General features: G+C 38.6%; 1 long non-coding RNA gene and 1 pseudogene across 1 annotated transcript; one reads left to right on the forward strand and one right to left on the reverse strand.

Annotated features, from left to right (window-relative positions):
• Window positions 1-7,124: 7,124 nt before the first annotated feature.
• On the forward strand, window positions 7,125-7,952 carry LOC143596740 (uncharacterized). The gene is made up of 3 exons (XR_013146768.1): window positions 7,125-7,189; window positions 7,482-7,547; window positions 7,927-7,952. It is a non-coding gene; the product is annotated as an uncharacterized LOC143596740 (long non-coding RNA).
• Window positions 7,953-8,267: 315 nt separating this feature from the next.
• Window positions 8,268-8,564, reverse strand: LOC143596742 (ras-related protein RABA1g pseudogene; annotated as a pseudogene).
• Between the last annotated feature and the right edge of the window lie 774 nt (window positions 8,565-9,338).

Genomic DNA, 9,338 nt, shown 5'->3' on the forward strand with positions numbered 1-9,338 from the left:
AGAGTTGGCTAAAGGCTTTCGACACAAAACTCCTATCAGCTCCAGTGTCAAACAATACAGAAGCAAAACAATCGTTCACAGGGAACTTACCAGTCACCACGTACGGATCATTGCGGGCTTGACCCGACCCAATTACAAAAGCTCTCCCTTTGCCATTGCTTCCACCATTACTGCCATTTCCATTACCTCCATTGTTGTCGTTCTGTTTCAGATTGGGACAATCTTTCCTGAAATGACCTTCCTGCCCACATTCGAAACATCCCTTCGTCGTCATAGGTGGCTTAGGAGTACCCTTTGCCGCAAGGTCTCCTCTACATTCCTTCGCCTGGTGACCCATCTTTCCGCATCTCTGACACTTGACACGGTCACACGGGCCAACATGATGATAGTTGCACCTATTGCACTTCGGATATTTCCCAGCATATCCGCTCGAACCCTGCCCGCTACCGTTGTTATTGTTGTTGTGACTCTGGTTGTTAAAGCTCCGAGTGAATTCGGGCTTACGGTAGTGTTGTTGCTATGGGAGGTTCGAGGACGAGGATCTGGTGTTGTCAAACTTTCTCTTTCCGCTGCTCGGGTTGCTATTGCTGTTGTTGTCATTACTCGGGTTGTCACGGGCTTTAGCGGTTGAACCCCTAGGTGGTAACGCACCTTGAGTCACAGCCTGATCCGTCAGTTTGTGAGCTAAACGGATCGCTTGTTGAATCGTGGCTGGTCTGGAAGACGTCACCATGCCCTGAATCTGCGGTGCTAACCCATCAATATACATTTCAATCCTCTTACTCGGCGGATCTACCATCCGCGGACACATCACCGCTAACTCGTGAGAACGGGTAGTGTAGGCTTCGATTTCTGAGCCCACCATCTTCAGCGACCAAAATTCTGACTCCAACTTTGAAATCTCCTCTCTCGGACAGTACTCCTCTCGCATCATGTTTTTGAACTCCTCCCAGTTCATCGCGTTAGCCAGTTCCAATCCAAGGATCTGTACGTTCGAATTCCACCAAGTGAGGGCAGAATCCTCAAGTGTTCCAGCAGTGAATTTGACCCTACTGGCAGGGGGACAATTACACATCTCAAATGCCGACTCGGCCTTCTCAGCCCAACGCAGGAAGCCTATAGCTCCCTCAGTGCCCTTAAACGAACTGGGCTTGCAGTCAAGGTAATTCTTGAAGGTACACGTTCCACTTGGACCTCCAGCTTGATTCTGAACGTGTGCGGCTAAAGCGGCCGCCGCATGGTCGTTCAGCAGAGTTTGGAGTTCAGCTGCAGTCAGGTTGATGTTACCACGTCCGTGTCCCGCGTTTCTTCCAGCCATTTCCTAGAATCACAGTATAAAATGTTAAACATGAATTTTTCTTTCATATACAACACACCATACATGTAATAAAAAGACAGGTAAAAAAGAAAATAAGAAACAACATCACATCACAACCATATATTAATCTAATTAATAATTCATGATTAAAACCATTGTATTCGCTACAAAGTATTTCCAATCAATCCTTAAAATCATAGAAAATAATAGTTCGGATGGAGACAACCCCTCCATCTAGGTGTCATCATCACTAGATGTCATCATCTGAGGACACCTCTGAGTGTGTCTCCTCCTCAGCCGGTTCTTCCTCCGGTTCTTCTTCAGGTTCCTCCTCGGGATCCTCCTCGGGCTCCTCTTCGGGATCTTCTTCAGGTTCCTCTTCAGGCTCTGCCTCGGGCTCGGCCTCAGGCTCTGCCTCAGGTTCTGCTGCGTTCTGAGCAAGTTGAATTTGTAAGACATCGCAACGCTCTAGAGCTATCTCGGTTCGGGTCCTTGCTACTTGGAGTTGCTCTTGCAAGTCTATCATCTCGGCTTGCATCTTTCTCAAAATTTTCATCTGTTGATCACTAGCCTCTTGCATTTCCTTCATTGCCGCTGCCATCCGGGCAATCTCTTCCTTAGTCTCGGTTCCGTCTTTTAACAGTCCGGAAACGTTGGCTCTCGTATAGCGCATGTAACCCACGTCACGCTCCAAGCATGAAACAACTGCTGCGAGAACTCGCTCTACAGGTTCGGTTATGGGTGGTAGGGTGTTGGGATAAGCAGGGTGGTTCGGGTGAGGTAACGGGGGAACTTGCTCGCGATAGACCATACGCCTGATCATGTTAGGGTACCAATCCCAGCTAACGTCGTTTTCGTATATGCCTACGGATAAGCGGTACCTCTTCGGTGCGGGAGCTTCGAGTTCCGGGACTACACGGGGTGGCGATGCGGTAGGTAACTGCGGTTCCTTCCCGTGAGCATGAGTCATCGGATCAGATGATGATGAGGATGGCGGCGTCGACATTCCTACAGGTAAGCCGTGTATGCGCGCGCGTATGAGTGAAAGAGGTAAAGAGATAAGATAACAAAGACTACACAAATCTATGCAGTGCGTATCATTATAACAAATGTGTCGTCGCGGTTATAGTCTAGTATGCATGCAGCTTCTAGTTCGCTATAACCAATGGCTCTGATACCAATCTGTCACACCCTCAAAATCCACTAACGGAGTTTTACCGTCAGAGGGTGTGAACTAACAGGATCGGAATCATTAGTTATAATCAAACCATAAAAACAAAGTTTCAAAACCATGAAAACGTTTACGAGTAATTAAATGCGGAAGCGTAAAACCATAGAAAACAATGTTACGTCACGCAGGACGACTTAAAACCCAATGATCACAGTTTAAAATAAGTTTGCATAATTAAAAATGTTTCAAGCAATGCATGTTCCTAAACCGCGCGCTGGCCTCGGCTACCTGAGAATAACATACTAAAAGTGTAAACACAAGGTTGGTGAGTTCACAAGTTTATATAAAATAAAGCGCTTAGCGTTTGCGTTCAGCGTTTTGCGTTACAGCGTTTTGCGTTAAGCGTTTTGCGTTACCAGATAGTGTTATGTCAATTATATATCTATAGGTAGCTAGCCTATAAAACAAGTATCACTAAGTGTTCGACACCGAAGCTGACTGTTTATCATTTGCCTTGCCACCAGGTCATCCAGACCATGGTATGTGTTTAGCCAAGATTACACCCGCTCGACCTCCAGTCGAGTTTAGCGTTGGGTGGGGTTTGTCAAACCCAGTAGTACTACTCAACAATGACTCGCTATTATCCAATATTAAACGGTTTGATGTGAATGAAGGACTTTAGTTATTGCGTTTGCCACTTAGTCTTTACAAGTGATATATAATCTATATTAACAAAATCTTAAATGCGTTTTCGGAGTATGTTATCTCCCCCAAGAGAAAAGCGTTTAAAAAGTTTAAAAGGGGAAAGTGAAACTCACTGTTTGCGAAGAAATTCCCAAATTAAATCACCAAGATGCGCGTCACAGAAAAACTCTCTCTAGCGTTCTAAAACAACAAAGAGATTTTTCTAAGTGTCGGAATATTATCGAGTCTCTAGACCCGGCACATAATACCTACGCACATAACATGTTTCGTGTTTCGTTTGTGGATCGTGTGTGACTTTAACAAGTGTAGTTGTGATACATTACATGTGTAAGCAAGTATTTTCGTGTCATGTATTCATAAAGTACATCACTAGCAATTTCTCCCCGTAAGGGCAATTTGGTCAAAACATAACAATTATATAGCAAGTATCATGTTTCATGCATTTTCACCAAATTCAGCAGCTAGTTTCACCAAGACAGAAATTCTACTTGAAAGATTGTACTATCTCACCGATCATAGCATCACAATTAATTTACCAAAAATCATCACAAAAGAATATATGTCTTAGGTTTCCAGAACATATTTTATTATATTTTTATTCCACATAGGTTTCTCACAATCATCAAATCATTACAGCAAACTCATAACAGTCAAATTCATGCGCAACAGAATGTTATTTGAAATTCCCGTTAAATGAAAAATCCAATAAAGGCAAGACCACTTGGGTTAGGTTCCTAACTCAATAAGTCAACTCTCAGAAGTGGAACCAACCCAATTGGTCTCGTAGTTCATGAGATATAACATTTACAAAACAACCTAACAGCAGGTCTAACAACTCAGCTTTGCACAATGTTTTTGTAAAATCATAAAAGTTAACCTTTACTTGTCCAAAAATTACAAGTTTATATTCTTTAGAAACTAGACTCAACCTAGTTTACTGTAGTATCAATAATCTCAACCAATTTTCACATTTACACTTCGTTACAGTCAATTAAACATCAATAACACAATCTGTCCAGAAACTGTTTGCATCCAAACTCAACATATTAGCTATCTATGGACCATCATGCATTCATATAACTCTCTAGACTCCATAAACACTATCCATGCACATCAATTACACATTACATACATGATTAGGGTTTTTGTTTGAACTCAAATCAAAGACACAACAATTAACATGTAACAATATCCAATCTAGTTATCAAATCAACAACAATCATATTAATTACATACACGCATAAAATCGGCTCTTTAGGGTTTTCAATTAACCCATTAAACATCAAAATCAAGTATAAAGGATGCATAGGATAATCGATTATACCTTCCTAGCACCTAATTCTTCAATCAAAAGCTTGAAATCCTAGTTGTATGTGTGTGTATGGGTGACGGCAGCCAAGGAGCCAAGGGTTTGGGGTTCCGATCGGGATGTGTGGGGAAGAGAAAAGAATAGTTAGGGTTTATTATGATTATTATTTATAATAATACTATGTTACACTTTGGCCCGTCCACTTCTAAGTATTAATTTTCCTAGCTTAAACTAACTTGTTTACATCTCGAGTTAGGGTTTATAACGATGTTATCACACAACACATAAGTCTAACACATAATTATCACATAATTACTGTTTTGACATTTTTCGTTTATTCCCCAATCGTTTGCGTCAACTCGTTTGCGTTTCGGTGCAATTCCCGAAAGACTACACATGTAGTAAGTGTTAAGCGTCATTTAAACCCTAGTTTAAATGTAATGAAGTGTGCGTTATAGATTCAGTGATCTTAAGTTTGAATTGACGGAGTTGAGTTAACGGAGTTAACCTGAAATTGACGATTGTCACATCATTCCCATGTAAAAGAATTTTCGTCCTGAAAATTTGAGTCAGGTTGTGATGAGTGTCTAAAAAAGTAAGAAAAATTTTCAGTTTGTCATATCATCCCCTAGTAGAAAGAAATTTCGTCCCGAAATTTAATTCATACCTCCGGTGATTTCTGACGGTTTGCCGGGTTTCGCGGTTTTCTGTGTTTGGTCAGCCCTTCAAAAAGGTGATGATACTTTTTCATCATTTGATCCTCGCGTTCCCACGTGAACTCCGGTCCACGTCTCGAGTTCCAACGAACCTTAACGATTGGAATTTTACTGTGCTTGAGCGTTTTGGTTTCCCATCGTTAAGGTTCGTTGGAACTCGAGACGTGGAATTGGAAAGAATTCTCTTGTTTGTTTATGAAAGAAAGAGGTGAGAAATGGAAATAAACCATTTCCATTTCTCTGGTTTTGTTTCTCTACAAAAAGCGGAGAAATGGATTTCTCTGATTTCATTTCTCAGCCTCACGCCTCTCCCTGCCATCTGAGCTTGCCGCGTTTCACCGGACCAACAAAACCACTGGTAACGATTGCTTTATCTTCAACGGATTCAAACTATCCATAATCTGTAATATATTTTCAATTCAAGTTTGCAACCATTTGATTTTGATTTCTAGGGTTTTGATTCCTAAACATGAAACAAGCAGGAGTTCTCATTCTTTCTACAACACAACTAGGGTTTCTCTTTCCTCTTGAAGAACAAATCCCAAATTTCAAAACCCTCAAATCAATCTCTTGTTGCAGATCGAATTGGGAGGATGGGAAGAGGCAAGTTTAAGGGCAGGCCTACCGGCCGCCGTCAATTCTCCACTCCCGAAGAGATGCGTATGCCAATTCAATACACTCCTGCTTTTATTACCATTAATATTCGTTTCTATTGTTGATTGATTGTTATTCGATTCATATCTGATGTATGTAAGTTTGCAATTCATGAGTGGATTCGTCTTATGCTGATTTAGGGTTCAATTTGGGGTTTTAGCTGAAGTTAGGTCTTGTGATTGGTTAATTTAAGATTGTGATTTCAAATTGATGATTATATGTGATGGTCATTGGAATAATCAGTTTGAAGATGTGAATCTGTTTGATTAATATGGGTTTAATTCACTACATGTTAAACAGAGGAGCTGCTGCTTTATGTATTAATTTATTAATTAATGTTAATATAAAATTAGTATGCAACAAATGAGCAATGTTTTAAAAGATTCTCAATATGCCAGATGAGTGTTGACTATCGAGCAAGGTTGTGGTAGTCACTAGTCGGGCGGTGGGGTGGAATATCTCTGGAAACTGCTGATTTTGGTTGGAATCAGGCCAGAAAACGCCGACCAAGTCTGATTTATTCCGAGTTTGGTTGGCCGTTAGACTGATTAGACCAAAATTAATTAGTAGGGTGGGGACCAATTATTAATCGGGGATTAATAGGCGCCTAGTCGGGATTTTTACAACCATGCTATTGAGTTTTGACCTTGTGCATGATCAATGAACCTTTCTTGTTAAATATATCTTTTTGTTGTAACGGTTGAAATTTGATAATTCTTTAGCGCGATAATTAATTTTGTTTTGTTTTTTTCTTGGTGGTTGCAGTTGCCGGTACTTCTTCTCGCCCACGCACGTTCAAAAAGGTAAATATGGAGGTTAATTTGTAACGGTTAGTAAATTCTTTCTTTTTTCATTTTTATTTCTTTTGTATCCACTTTGGTGTTTTAAGGAAGCCACAAGTATTGAATATGTTTTGCTTGAACTGGGTTTGGGCAAAACATGCCAGCTTTTCTCTGAACCACTTGAGGACTCCATGTATTAAATATCATCACAAAAGCTATTTTAGAAAAGTAATGATCTAATTTTCACAAACAAAGGGATTTATGATATTATACGCATTTGAGTAGTTTCAACAACTTTCAAGTTTCAATCAATTCACTTGTTACTTTTTCTTACCTGTTTGTTTTGCTATTGGTTTAAGTAAGCATATAATTATAATATCACCGGATGCTCATGAAAAACGAGGAAGCGCAAATGCATTTAAATCACGTGTTTAATTTTATGTTGCAGTGAAGAAATTGCGAAACAGATGGCTCATGAAAGGTATATGAAGTTGCAAGAACAGGGTAAAACAGAACAAGCAAGAAAGGATTTGGGTGAGCATTCTGATATTTATTTGAAATTATATAATTGTTGTGCAAAATATGCACATGAAATTCATATAGCATTTATATATGTATATTTTTTTGGAAAAAAACTTGATAATTTTACTAATTTCTAATGCTACTATGGCCAATATATATATATATATATATATATATATATTTATATATATATATATATATAAATTCCAGTAAATGTGACTTATAATTTAGCTCTTTTATTGATTTTTTATTTCATCTATATATATTCAAATGGTGACTTTGATTCGTGTATTGTATTTGCCAGAGCGTTTGGCTCTTATCCGACAACAAAGGGCAGAAGCTGCTAAGAAGCGAGAAGAAGAGAAGGCTGGTAATGTTCAAAGTTCTTTTTGTTTTTTAAAAGCTGGGTTTGGTAACGGGTCAACGATGGTTTCCATCAAAACGGTTTTTTTAGTCTTGTTCATGATTTGGTTAGGTTGACAACTTGACACAAAACACTATTTTAGAAGTTATAAATAGCAACTATGTTAAATAAAAACTATATTGTACACTGGTCTACTTTTCAGATAGTATGAATGTATGATTTTGGTTAATGATGCTACCTATTTGGAACTAGATAGAAGTATAAAACATACTTTTTTGTACATAAAAAGTTGAACAAACTAAAGTGCTAACGTTTATATTACTTAGTAAAGCAATCTTTCGCGCTAGGCGCTCACTGATTATATAACCCCATTTTGTGTTTTCAGCCAAAGACCAAAAGAAGGCGGAAGCAAAGAAATGAGGCTGTTTGGCAACTGATGAATGATGGTTGGAAACCGGTAGTTTTTTATATTATGTGTAACGTTTAGTTGGTTTTATGTTGGAGATTTATACATGCCTATTGTTGGGGTATCTATGTTTTTATCATTTAAATTATCTTAAAAGCAACTTTGCATAAATCATTGATTGGTTTTGGTCTCTTGTTAACTCTGGTTATTTTTTGCCAAAATTTTCTCAAGTTTTAATGTTCTTTTTCTGTATGTTTTAATAAATGAAAACATCTTACATATTTATAAATGTACAAACATATATTATTCAACCTTGAACATTAGCTAGAGCAACACCCTGCATTATTTTTATTGACAGTAGGTACATCATCTTTCCCTCCAACATCAATTGTTTTGCCTTTTGATGGTACCGTAGAATCATTACTGACGTCGAGCGCCCGTTTGCTCACGACATGATAAATCCGAGTCAACACTTCGGTGAAAGCGTTCTCAACGTTTATCGATTCGAGTGCTGATGTTTCCATGAAAAAGTTGTTCTCTTTCTGCGCAAACATCTTTGCATCTTCTGTTTGAATGGCCCGTAGGTGTCGAAGGTCCGCTTTGTTCTCCACGAGCATGATCACAATGTTGTGATCTGTGTGGTCCCGAAGCTCTTTAAGCCATCTTTCAACGTTTTCAAATGTTACGTGCCTTGTGATGTATGGTTGAAGTATGTTTTGTATGTGAATTGGTTTTAACTATGGTTGATGTTTTTTGCTTAAAAACTATGTTTTGTATGTGAATTGGTTTGATCAATGCATATTTTGGCTGGAATTTATGCATCTTTTTATATGTTTTTTATTTTTTAATAAATATTTGTTATGAAAAAAATACTTGTGCTAATGATAAAGTTGATATAATTCTCTGTTTATTTTCTATTTACCAAACAAGAGAAATGATTCTCAGCTATATTTCTCTACTGAAATCTCTGTACTACCAAACAGAACAGTCAATTCTCATTCTCCAGACCAATTCTCTTTCTCTGCAATTCCATTTCTCTATTCCATTTCTCTACAATTCCATTCTCTGTACCAAACACCCCTTAGGGTTATTAATAACAAACTATTCCAATCATTGAAGGCATCCTCCATTATCTATGGTTAATTGCTGCAACCAATGACTTGATTTCTTGTTGATAAAGGGTCGACTGCCTACCGACGATTTGTCTCCGTGTTTATCCCTAACTCTCCATTCACGCCTATCTTATGATAATTGCTCCTTTCATTGCATTATTATAATATGCATTCATTGCTTCTTGCCGTTACAACCTTCACAAATCCATTTGTGGCTTCAATTCTTCTGTATTTAAGTCGATGGACTTCAGTTGGCAGGTATGTATTCTCAATTCTGCA

Source organism: Bidens hawaiensis, unplaced genomic scaffold, assembly GCF_021521415.1.
Source record: "Bidens hawaiensis isolate Kalapana, Puna unplaced genomic scaffold, B.hawaiensis_p1.1 tig00046920_1, whole genome shotgun sequence".
NCBI lineage: Eukaryota > Viridiplantae > Streptophyta > Magnoliopsida > Asterales > Asteraceae > Bidens > Bidens hawaiensis.